Consider the following 12,735-nt stretch of genomic DNA (forward strand, 5'->3'; position numbering starts at 1 on the left):
CTGTATCTGCATTTCTATGATCCCTCTATGAGAGATCACAAAGATAATCAAACGATTTAAAACTCACAGAAGGAGATTACTGCTGCAGCCGATAAAAAGGAGTGTTTATAGACCACAATGGTTAGTTGAGCTGAAATTCAGCTTTACAAGACTGAATATGGTAAACATGTTTTTTACTTAGTGAAAATATTAATATGATGCGAGCTAATTTATCCATGTTTACCAGTAAAGTTATGCTATTAAATTCAGCATTAGATTTCTTTGTTTTGTTGTTCCATGTAGTGATCCAACATGCAGCCTGTGCCACAAAAAGCACAGTACAGTACAGCATCTGTCTGTTTGTCAGAGTTCTCTGTTGTTATTCATTGGCCTGGAAGTGAGACGTGTGTTGGTGCTTTATTTGCACTTTTTATTTGTAAATGTGACTTAAATTAGGATTCAAATTAGGTGAAATCAATTTTGTAGTTATTTTAATTGTATTTTTATTTTAAAAAGTATTTCAAAGGTGCCTCTTTGTAAAACTGTAGTTGTGTAAATATTTGGCACAAATATCTTACAATATCACATAATAAATAGCCATATTTTCAACTTTCCTGTCAACTTTAATTTTTTTTTTTACTAAATCATGGTCAGCCGGTGATCGACCACCTACCACCGGGCTTAGCCTCTTTTCTGGGGGAAACTCGGCACAATTAAACTCATCATATTGTATTGTATATTGTATCATTTAATGGTTAATGCATCTCAGGTGAACACTGGTTTTTGAACACAGTCTGATTTATTATTGCTGCTGCCCTAAAAGGCAGATGATCATGTAAGGGTCTGTGTGGGTGTGTTTGTCTGTTTATAGTAAAACATCTCATGAACTATGGGATGAATTTTGATGAAAGTCTCAAAAAGCAATCATTGGATGTACACACATCAACACCTAATTGACCTGATTCCAGACGGAGTTAATTTACCTTAGCAAACACAAAAGTGAATATAATTTTATCAATTTTACAAATATCAATCTAAAATTAGGAGTAACTATGAGTCATTCACATCTCATACTCCAACAGATTATACCAGATCTTTATTTTTTGTTCACTATTTTGTTGTACTTTATCCTATAGTTTTTAATAACTTTGGCATGTAAAGCTGTGGGTCATGGGCATTTTTTTCAACTAATGCTACTTTAAAATTTTTATTTTTAGTTTAACATTAACACTATTAGAGACATTTTGGGCTGTTTTGTGTATTTAAAGATACATTGATATATTTTTTTGCTTCTGATAAATCAAGGCGATTTTAGTGGATGAATTTTAACAATTCTCTTATAATTCTGTACTCAGAGTGAACCAGCAGCCAGAGATGATAAAATATATCTTTCCCGTTCTTTATTGGTGATGATATAAAAAATGTTTTCACAGAGAGCGGAAGAGGAGTGATGTTTTTGAGGCGCATCAGCTGAGCTGCTGTGATTTGTGTCAGGATCCAGGCTCTACCAGCTGTGGACAGTGTATCATCTCATCCTTGGAACAGCCTGCTTCTTCAGCACACATCCAGGGTGGAGAAGGATCCAAGACTAGAGCTAGACTGCAAAGCAGCTTTGAACAAGGTCTGTGATTTATGCTAAGTTGTCATTTTAACACAAACATATGGCTGTGCTCTTCCTAAAGAATTAACTTCACTGTTAATCCACATAAAGACACTACTACTCAAATAATACTACTCAGCTGTATCTGTAAAGGTTCTTTTTGGCATCCAGGTGATAATGGATTTCTTTAAAAAAACAAACTTATTTATAAACACTGGATGTTTATAAACACTGTTGTTAACATTTTGGACAAGCAGAATAGGTGGTTTCAAAGAGGCCATTTATGCAAAAGTGGAACAGCTCTCATTAAACAAGGGAAGGGGTCTGAAACACCACTTACCCTCTGCTTACAATGTTGTGTTAAAACAATTCCTTTTTCTTTGAAGAATAAACCAACATGTTCAAAGTATCAGCATACCTCACCCGGAAACGGGAAACCAGGACACCACCCTGGAGCCAGGCCTTGGGGTAGTTTGCCGGCAAGCACCTTGTTGTCGAGCCTTGAATCCTGGGACTCGGCCAGGCCAAGCCCAAAGAAGAGACAGGATACCATCTCCATGTGGGCTTACCACCTGCGAGTGGGACTGTCAAGGTTGGGTACCATGTGAGCTGGGTGGCAGGTGAGGGAGGGTTGAGTGGCCCGGTGTTGGAGCTTTCCCCAGTGAACTAGAGGGTTGCCTCTCTGCGGCTCTGAGCTGCAGGAGGGAAGGTTCTGACTGCTTGTGGTTATGCACCAAACAGCAGTTAAGATTACCCAGCCTTCTTGGAGTCTCTGGATGGTGTCCTGGAAGGGGTGCCATCTAGGGATTCTGTTGTTCTCCTGGTGACTTCAATGGGCATGTGGTCAATGACAGAGTTATCTGGAAGGGGGTGATTGGGAGGAACAGCCTTCCTGATCTGAACTCGAGCGGTGTTGTTATTGGACTTCTGTGCTAGGCATGGACTGTCCATAACAAACACAATGTTCAAGCATAGAGTGGTCCATAAGTATACTTTATACCATACCTTTTGGCCATCTTAGGCCAAAAGTCAATGATTGATTTTGTAATTGTGTCATCAGACCTGCGGTTCTATGTTCTGGACACTCAGGTAAAGAAAGGGGCAGAGCTATCAACTGATCACTGCCTGGTGGTGAGTTAGATTCGGTGGCAGGGGAGTCTGCTGGACAGACCTGGTAAACCCAAAAGAGTAATGAGGGTGAACTGGGAACATCTGGCAGAGCCCCCCCTATCCGTGAGATTTTCAACTCACTCCTCCGGGAGAGTTTTTCACGTGTCCTGGGGGAGGTTAGGGGCATGGAATCTGAATGGGCCATGTTTAGGGCCTCTATTGCAGTTGCAGCATCCAGTAGCTGTGGCCTGAAGGTCATTGATGCTGGCAACCAGAGGACCCGCTGATAGACACCAGCAGTAATGGGGGCTGTCAAGTTGAAGGAGGAATATAGGGTTTGGCTCTCCTTGAGGACTCCCGAAGCAGCTGACAGGTATAGGGTGGCCAGCTTCTGTAGTTGCAGAGGCAAAAACTTGGGCATGGGAGAAATTTGGAGAGGCCATGGAGAAGGACATTTGGTTTGCCACGAGGAGGTCCTAGCAAACTGCGGGCCCGCCTCAGGTCATGCTTGGTTTGAGTGGGGAACTGCTGACCCAGACTGGGGATATTGTCAAGCGGTGGAAAGAGCACTTCAAGTATCTCCTTAATCCAGCCACTATGTCCACCTTTGAGGAGGCAGAGTCTGGGCACTTAGAGGAAGACGAGTCCATTACCATGACAGAGGTCACTGAGATAGTTAAAAAGCTTTCTGGTGGTAGGGCGCCAAGGACCAGATTCGCCCTGAGTTGCTGAAGGCTCTGGATATTGTGGGTCTGTCATGGTTGACACATCTCCTCAATCATGCACGGAGGACAAGGACAGAGATGGTGGTTCTCATTTTTAAAAAGGGGACTGGAGAGCGTGTTCCAACTATCAGGGGATCACACTTCTCAGCCTCCCTGGAAAATTTACTCTAGGACGTGGGTGTCAAACTCCAGGCCTTGAGGGCCGCTGTCCTGGGAGTTTTAAGTTTTTCTGCCCAACACACCTGATTCAAATGGTTTAATTACCTCCTCACCAAATCATCAAGCATGGCAACAAGTAATCCATTTAAGCCAGGTGTTTTAAAGCAAGAACACATCTAAAACATGCAAGAGAGCAGCCCCCAAGGAATGGAGTTTGAGACTCCCGGTTCTAGGGTGTTGGAAGGGAGGCTCCAACCAATTGTTGAAACTCAAAACCAGGATGAGAAGTGTGGCTTTCGTTCTGGTCATGGAACAGTGGATCAGATCTTTACCCTTGCGCAGTTGCTGAAGGGGTCATGGAAGTTTGACTCTCCAGTATACATATGTTTTGTAGATCTGGAGAAGGCTTATGACCGTGTTCCCCGAGGCATTCTGTGGGGGGTGCTCCGGGAGTTGCTTCTGAGGGCTATTTGGTCCCTGTATAACCAAACCAGGAGCTGTGTATGCATTCTTGGCAGAAAGTTAAGCTCGTTGTCAGTGTGGGTTGGACTCTGCTAGGGCTGTTCCTTTTTTCTGATCCTGTTTGTGTTCATGGACAGGACCTTGAGGCGCAGTCGTGAAAAGGAGTATGCCTGGTTTGGGATCCTCAGGGTCTCTCCTCTGCTTTTTGCAAATGATGTGGCTCCATTGGTGCCTTCAGGCCATGATCTTCAGCGTGCACTGGAATGGTTTGCAGCTGACTGTGAAGCAGTTGGGATGAGAGTCAGCTCCTCTAAGTCTGAGGACATGGTTCTTAACCGGAAATGGGTTAAATGCTCCCTCCAAGTTGGGGGTGAGTCTCTGCTCCACGTGAAGGTGTTCAAGTATCTGGGAGTCTTGTTCACGAGTGATGGTAGGATGGAGTGGGAGATGGATTGACAAATCAGTGCTTTGTCTTCAATAATAAGGGTTGCTTCGATCAGTTATGGTAAAGAAAGAGTTTAGCCAAACTCTGTTTACTGGTCGATCTACATTCCAACTCTCACCTATTGTCATGAGTTTTGGATCATGACCAAAAGAATGAGATCCCAGATACAAGCGGCTGAAATCAGCTTCCTTTGTAGGGTGGCCAGGCTCAGCCATAGAGATAAGGTGAGGATTTTCGTCATCTGAGGGGAGCTTGGAATAGAGTTGCTGCTCCTTCGCATCGAAAGGAGTCACATGGGGTGGTTTGGGGTGGTGATTAGGATGCCTCTCTTTGGAGATCTTTTGGGCATGTCCTATTAGGAAGAGACCTCGGAACAGACCTAGGACTTGCTGGAGGGATTATGTATCCTCTCTGGCCTGGGAATGCCTTTAGATCCTTCAGGGCGAGCTAGAGAGTGTTGCAGGGGAAAGGGATGTCTGGGTTTCTCTCCTGGACTTGTTGCTCCCGTGACCTGACCACGGATAAGCGGTGGAAGGTGTATGGATGGATGGACCAACATGCTCCACCTCAAAGACAGTGGAGGGTGCATTACATTATATTGCTGGGACGACATCTTCTCTGTCAACATACAAGGACTACATCTCCGTGCCCAAGGTGTTTTCGGACCAGAGGGAATACATAATCCTTCCAGAAAGTTTTGGATCTGTCCTTGGGTCCCTGTGGAAGGTGTCCAGGAGGATTCCAATGCCCAATCAGATGCCTAAAACACTTCAACTGACTCTATTCGATGCGGAGGAGCAGGGACTCTACTCTAAGCATCTTCAGGATGACAGAACTCCTCAACTATTTCTAGGGCTGATCCTGGCCACCCTATAAAGGAAGCTAATTTCAGCTGCTTGTATCAGGAATCTAATTTTTCAGTCATGATCCATATTTCATGGCCAAAGGTGAGGGTTGGAATTTAGTCACATTAAATTGATTGCAAATTGAGAACTTTGCCTTTTGGTTCAACTGCTGTTATACCATGACAGACTGAAGAAATGCCCTAAATATTGCAGATTAGTTCCTATTCTGTGAATCTATCTCCTGTCCCATCCAACCCTCACTCCTGAACTAGGCTTCGAGAACTCCTCTGCTTGAGCCAGAAGCCCAGCCCCAACCCAGAGGGAGCATTCAACCTTTTCGAGTTAAGAACCACAGCCTGAGACTTACAGGAGTTGACTCTCATCCCAGCTACTTCACATCTGGCTGCAAGCTGCTGCCCTAGTGTATGTTGAAAGCCATGGTCTGAAGACAGCAACAGAAGACAAAGATCCTGAGATTTACAAATCTGACAGCTTTTTCTTCATGACTGTGTCTTGAGATCTTGTTTATGAACACCACAAAGAGAATGAAGACAAATGACAACCCCTAATGGAGTCCAACCTGCACCAGGAAAAATCTTAACTCCATGCAGACAATGTGGTTGCAAATCTTGCTTTGGTTATCCCGAGACCAAGTAGTTCTTCCAAGCGACCCATTGCAGCACCCTAACAGAATGTCTTTCCCAAATCCACAAAGCACATGTAGACCTCCCATCATCCCCAGCTCTGCAAGAGTGATGAACTGGTTGCCTGTTTTTTTGACTTGGATGAAAATCACACTGCTCCTCCTGAATCTGAGGTTTGACAATCAGTCCGACACCTTGGAGTAAACTTTTCCGAGGAGGCTGATTAGTGTGATACCTCAATAGTAGGAACACACTCTCTGGTCACTGAATTTCTGTTGTTTAGAATGCAGTGTTCAGTAACTTTGATATCTCACCTTTGTTTTAGTATTTGACTTTACAGTGTTGTTGAAGGAAAATAAAGCATTGCTGATGTTTTACCAAAGCAATGGACTGTTGTTTCTTCAAACAGGGTGACTATTTTCTTTTTGTCTCATTTGTTTTGTTTTTCAGCAGATGGTGATCTGCAGGAGATTTTGGATGACCATAAGGTCAGACTCAGAAGGAGATGTGAATGTGTGACTGAAGGAAATGATGAAACAGGATGTAGAACCCTGCTCAATGCGCTCTACACTGAGCTCTATATCACAGAGGGACTGAGTGAAGAGATTATTACCCAACATGAAATGAGTCAGCTTGAGACAGTTGACAAGATCAAGACCCTCAATTACACTCCAATCAGGTGCCATGATATCTTTAAAGTCTTATCTGATCAACATGGATCCATCAGAGTGGTGCTGACGAATGGCATTGCTGGTGTTGGAAAAACCTTCTCGGTGCAGAAGTTCACTCTGGACTGGGCCGAGGGCTTGGAGAACCAAGATGTCAGTGTGGTGATTCTGCTGTCGTTCAGGGAGCTGAACTTGGTCAGAGATGAGCAGCACAGTCTTCTCACGCTGCTCCATGTTTTCCATCCAACATTACAGAAGCTGCCAGCAGAGAAGCTGGCTGTCTGTAAACTTCTCTTCATCTTTGACGGCCTGGATGAAAGCAGACTTTCACTGGATTTCACCAACAGGCAGCTGCTTTCTGACGTCACACAGAAGTCATTGGTCAACGAGCTGCTGACAAACCTCATCGAGGGGAACCTGCTGCCCTCGGCTCTGGTCTGGATCACTTCCCGACCTGCAGTGGCCAATCAAATCCCTCCTTCATGTGTTGACAGGCTAACAGAAGTACGAGGCTTCACTGACGCCCAGAAGGAGGAGTACTTCAGGAGGAGGTTCACTGATGAAGAACTGCCCAGCAGAATCATCTCCCACATCAAGACCTCCAGGAGCCTCCACATCATGTGTGGAATCCCAGTCTACTGCTGGATCACTGCTTCGGTTCTGGAGCACATGTTGACTACAGAGCAGAGAGGAGAGCTGCCTAAGACCATGACTGACATGTACTCACACTTCCTGCTGGTTCAGACAAACAGGAAGAAGAACAAGTACCATGAAGGACCTGAGACCAGTCCACAGGAGCTGACGGAGGCTGACAGGGAAGTTCTTCTGAAGCTGGGGAGGCTGGCGTTTGAACATCTGGAGGAAGGAAACATCATGTTCTACCAGGAAGACCTGGAGCTGTGTGGTCTTGATGTCACAGAGGCCTTGGTGTACTCAGGAGTTTGTACAGAGATCTTCAAAAGTGAGTGTATGATCTTCCAGAAACCAGTTTACTGCTTTGTTCATCTGAGCGTTCAGGAGTTTCTGGCTGCAGTCTACATGTTCAACTGTTACACCAACAAGAGTACAGAGGTGCTAGAGAAATTCCTGGAAATAAAATACAGCTACTTGGCTTTAGATGGCTTCCTTTACAAAGTCATGTTGAAATCTCTCTACAACAGAAATGGCTGCCTGGATCTCTTTGTTCGCTTCCTTCATGGTCTCTCTGTTGAGTCACACAAGAGACTCTTAGGAGACCTGTTGGGTCCGACAGAGAACAATTCAGAAATCATCCAAAAAGTCATTAACAACCTGAAGAAGATGAATGAGTGGAATACTTCTCCAGATAGAAACATCAACATCTTCCACTGTCTGATGGAGATGAACGATCTCTCAGTTTATCAGGAAATCCAAGAGTTCCTGAAGTCAGAGAACAGATCAGAGAAGAAACTCTCAGAGATCCAGTGTTCAGCTCTGGCCTACATGCTGCAGATGTCAGAGGAGGTTCTGGATGAGGTGAACCTGCAGAAGTACAACGCATCAAGAGAGGGACAAAGAAGACTGATTCCAGCTTTGAGGAACTGCAGAAAGGCTCAGTGAGTCCAAAGGTCACATATGTCCAAATAATTGTTAAAAAATCATTTTGAAAATGGGAATAAAAACAGAATTAATTAGTGCTGAATATATTTAAATTCCAGTTATATTTTGATTTTAAGTTTTGTAAATCTGGTATATTGTAAATCTGCTCTCTTTTCTGAGTTTTAAGAGGATGCAAAATTGTGCACACAAAGTAACATTATGATTAAAATTTTAAAGCTATAGTCTGTCCAAATTTTACAGCATATTTTTTAATGTCTATATTAAGTTAAGACAACATGCACTGCCAGTGTGCATTTCACTGTATATATTATTGTATCAATTCATTCTTCATTTTTATGGTCTTACAAATATACACACCAAATGAAATGCCTCGTCAAGGCTATAGGTACCAGTTCACCCCTGGACCTTTAGGTCTCTCTGCTGGATGCGGGTGTAAGAGGGATCCATCTAAAACTATTAGATGCCTTAAGTCAATTACACCTCTGATTTCTCCCAAATAAATAAAACTTCATTCATAATGTTGTGAATGGGCCTAGGTTTTAATAAAAAAAATAAATATGCACAAGAAGGGCAACTGGTTAAGTCTCAACTCTTTGACTTTATTATTTGTTTATCGTTATGTGTGTGTGTGCCATGTGTATTTTCTTCTGACCTTATTGAGGAGATGAAAAAGGGGAGTCCATGTAGGATGTCATTCATGGTAAAAACCTCTAATTTTTGTTATAATAAAAAAGACAAGAAAAGGAGATTAACACTAGGTGTAGGACAGATACAAAGAAAAAAATACAAATGGATTGAAAATGAAGAAACATTTAAAACATTTTAAATTACATAAGCCAATTTTTTTTTTTTTAATTTTTATTATTTATATAGTTATGAAATTTAACCCATTCCTTATCTCATTTAAATCTTATTGTCATTTTTTTGTAGTGGAGCTTATTCCTGAGGACAATTTCAAAATCTTCTTAAAATATTAATATTTTCAAAGTGTCATCATTTGAAATGCAATTGTGAATTTGTCTCCACATGTCTCAAGAACAATTATCTGACAGGTAACTGAATTTATCATTTCTCTGATCACAGACTTGCTTATTGTGAACTCTCAGAGATTCACTGTGAAATTGTGGCCTCAGCTCTGAAATCCAACACCTCATGTTTGGCAGAACTGGACCTGATTGGGAACAAACTGAATGAAACTGGACTTAAGCATCTGTTTGCTAGTCTGGAGAGTCCAAACTGAAGACTAAAGATACTGAGGTCAGTAAGTATGTTTTTTCTGTTAATTCAAATAAAATTGGAAAATAAGTTATGGATTCACTCGTTTTAAACTTTAAAATAACTTTTATGGGACTGAAAACATTTAAGAAGTCAGTTCATATATATATATATATATATATATATATATATATATATATATATATATATATATATAATGTTTTAGCTGCATCCAAAACAATGTGAATTTGTATAGTTTTACCTATATTTGTGTTTTAATCTGCATCCTGTTGGCTTCAGTTCATGTTTTACTCTTTATTCAGATTGTGGAACTGCAGTTTGTCAGAGATCAGCTGTGCTTCTCTGGTCTCAGCTGAAATCCAACCCCTCCCATCTGACAGAACTGGACCTGAGCAGGAATGAGCTGCAGAATACACATATGAGGGAGCTCAATGGTTTTCTGGAGAGTCCACACTGTAGTCTGAAGACTCTGAGGTCAGACATTTTGTTTTATTGGTTTAGTTTTGTGCAAAGATTAATATGGTGTTAAAGTTGTGCTGACACTAAACTGTAGTTATATGGCTGATATTGGGGGACATTCTGGATCTTTTTTTTAAATATGTTTTTTTTTCAATGTTTTAGTAATATATATAATTTTTTGTTTTGTATTTTTTATTTAACTTTTTTCGGTGGGGGGGTCTTTGAAGTGAGAGCATCATCTCACATCCAAGACCCAAAGCTTTTGTGTAAGGTTGAGCAATTCCAACTAGATCAAATTGTTCTCACTTCCACATATAGATTGGCTCTAAAACAACTTCTGGAGAGGGGCTGAACTCTTTCCTATTCTGAAGTTACCAAGGACATAGGCTGAACAACTTGGTGCTGGAGTTTTTTTTTTTCCTTGAAAGAAAGTGTCACCTCTCTGTGGCTTTGAGCTCTAAGAAGGTTATGCCTGTTGTTTGTACTTACAGTATGTATCCAACAGCTGTTCAGCCTTCTTGAAGTATCTCAATATTGTCTTTGAAAAGTGTTATTTACACACTGTTGTTCATTTAAGGAACTTCAATAGCAATGTGAGCAATAATGGAGTCACTTGATCCCTAGTCTCCCTGATCTGAATCTAAGCGGAGTTTTGTTATTGGACTTCTGCAACAAGCAAGAGCTGTACATATCAAACACCATGTTCACCAATGACCTTCTGGGTGGTCCATAATTGCTCTTGGTACCAGGACATGTTGGGCTAAAGATAAATGTTCGATTTTATAATTGTGTTATCAGACTTGCGGCCACATGTCTTGGATACTTGGGTAAAGAAAGAGGGACTCAACTGAATCAAGTGACAGCTATGGCTGCCAGACAGACCTGGTAAACCAAAATTAATATTGATAGTGAACTAAAACTTTAGTGGAGGTCCTTGTTTGTGAAATATTCAAGCACACAATTTCAGCACAGATCTCCTAAAAAGTCTTTTGCAAGTCTCAAGGAAGGTCAGGGACATGGGATGGGAATAAACTATGTCCAAAGCCTCCTTTGCAGATGCATCTTCCAGGAACAGTGGCCAGAAGGCCATCAGTGGTAATGGAGAGTGAACACCAGACCAGAAAGACTGACTTCTGTGTTTCCATCCATCCATCCATCCATCCATCCATCCATCCATCCATCCATCCATCCATCCATCCATCCATCCATCCATCCATCCATCCATCACCGCTCAAGTTCAGATCAGGGGGGCCATTCCTCCCAACCACACCCCTCCAGGTCTCACTGTCATTGCCCACATGAGCGTTGAAGTCCCCCAGTAGAACAAGGGAGTCCCCAGGAGGGGCACCCTCCAGTAACCCCTCCAAGGACTCCAAAAAGGGTGGGTAATCTGAACTGCTGTTCGGCGCGTAAGCACAAACAACAGTCAGGACCCGTCCCCCCACACGTAGGCGGAGGGAGGCTACCCTCTCGTTCACCGGGGTAAACCCCAACGTACAGGCACCGAGATGGGGGGCAACAAGTATGCCCACTCCTGCTCGGCGCATCTCACCGGGGACAACTCCAGACTGAAAGAGTGTCCAACCCCTCTCAAGGAGACTGGTTTCAGAGCCAGAGCCGTGCGTTGAGGTGAGCCAGACTATTTCCAGCCGGTACCTCTCAACCTCACACACCAGCTCAGGCTCCTTCCCCATCAAAGAGGTGACATTCCACGTCCCTAGAGCCAGCTTCTGTAGCCGAGGATCAGACCGCCAAGGTCCCCGCCTTCGGCCACTACCCATCCCACATTGCATCAGACTCCTTTGGCCCCTCCCATAGGTGGTGAGCCCATGGGAAGGGGGACCCACGTATCCTCTTCAGGCTGTGCCCAGCCGGGCTCCATGGGAGAATGCCCGGCCACCAGGCGCTCACCAACGTGCCCCACCTCCAGGCCTGGCTCCAGAGTGGGGCCCCAGTGTCCCACATCCGGGAAAGGGAACACTGCATCCAAAACTGTTGTTCTTCATAAGGGGTTTCTGGTCTACACTTTGTCTGGCCCCTCACCTAGGACCTGTCTGCCTTGGGTGACCCTACTAGGGGCATTAAGCCCCTGACAACATAGCTCCTAGGATCATTGGGACACTCAAACTCCTCCACCACGGTAAGGTGGCAGCTCAGGGAGGGGGACTTCTGTGGTTGTGGAAGCAAAAACTTGGGTGTTTAAGGAATTTGGAGAGGCCATGGAAAAGGACTTTTGATTGGTCTCAAGAAGGTTCTGGCAAACAGTTTAACAACTTGAAAATGGAAAGCAGGGCCTGTCCCAGGTTGTGCTTGGTTTGTAAGAGGAATTTTCTGGTAGTGGAATGAACACTTTGACGGTCTAAGATGGTTGCTAGAGAGCTCAGGGGAGTTTGACTGCCAAGTTCACATGTGTTTTGTGGATCTCGAGAAAGTTTATACCTGTATTCCCTGAGGCCTTCTGTTAGGGTTGCTGTGGGAGTATGAGTTGCTTTTAGGGGCTATCCTGTATAACCAAAGCAAGAATTCTGTTTGCGTTTTCAGCACAAAGATGAGCTTGCTTCTGATGTGGGTTGGACCCAATGCAGTTTCTTGTCTTTGATCAAGTTGGTGGTGGTCATGAACAGGTAAAAAAAATTGCAGTTATGGAGAGGAGGGTGTCTGGTTTGAGAACTTCACGGTCTCGCCTCTGCTTTTTGCAGATGATGTGGTTCTGTTGGTGTCTTCAAGCATTGGTTTTCAGCATGCACTAGGGCAGTGTTTCTCAACCTTTTTTGGGCCAGCGCCCCCCTATCCATTATAAAGACCTCTTACCGCCCCGCTCCCAC

General features: G+C 43.5%; 1 pseudogene; it reads left to right on the forward strand.

The window, feature by feature from the left end:
* Positions 1–12,735, forward strand: part of LOC108247130 — a 29,625-nt pseudogene that overhangs the window by 9,765 nt on the left and 7,125 nt on the right.

The sequence above is a fragment of the Kryptolebias marmoratus genome, linkage group LG21, assembly GCF_001649575.2.
Source record: "Kryptolebias marmoratus isolate JLee-2015 linkage group LG21, ASM164957v2, whole genome shotgun sequence".
NCBI lineage: Eukaryota > Metazoa > Chordata > Actinopteri > Cyprinodontiformes > Rivulidae > Kryptolebias > Kryptolebias marmoratus.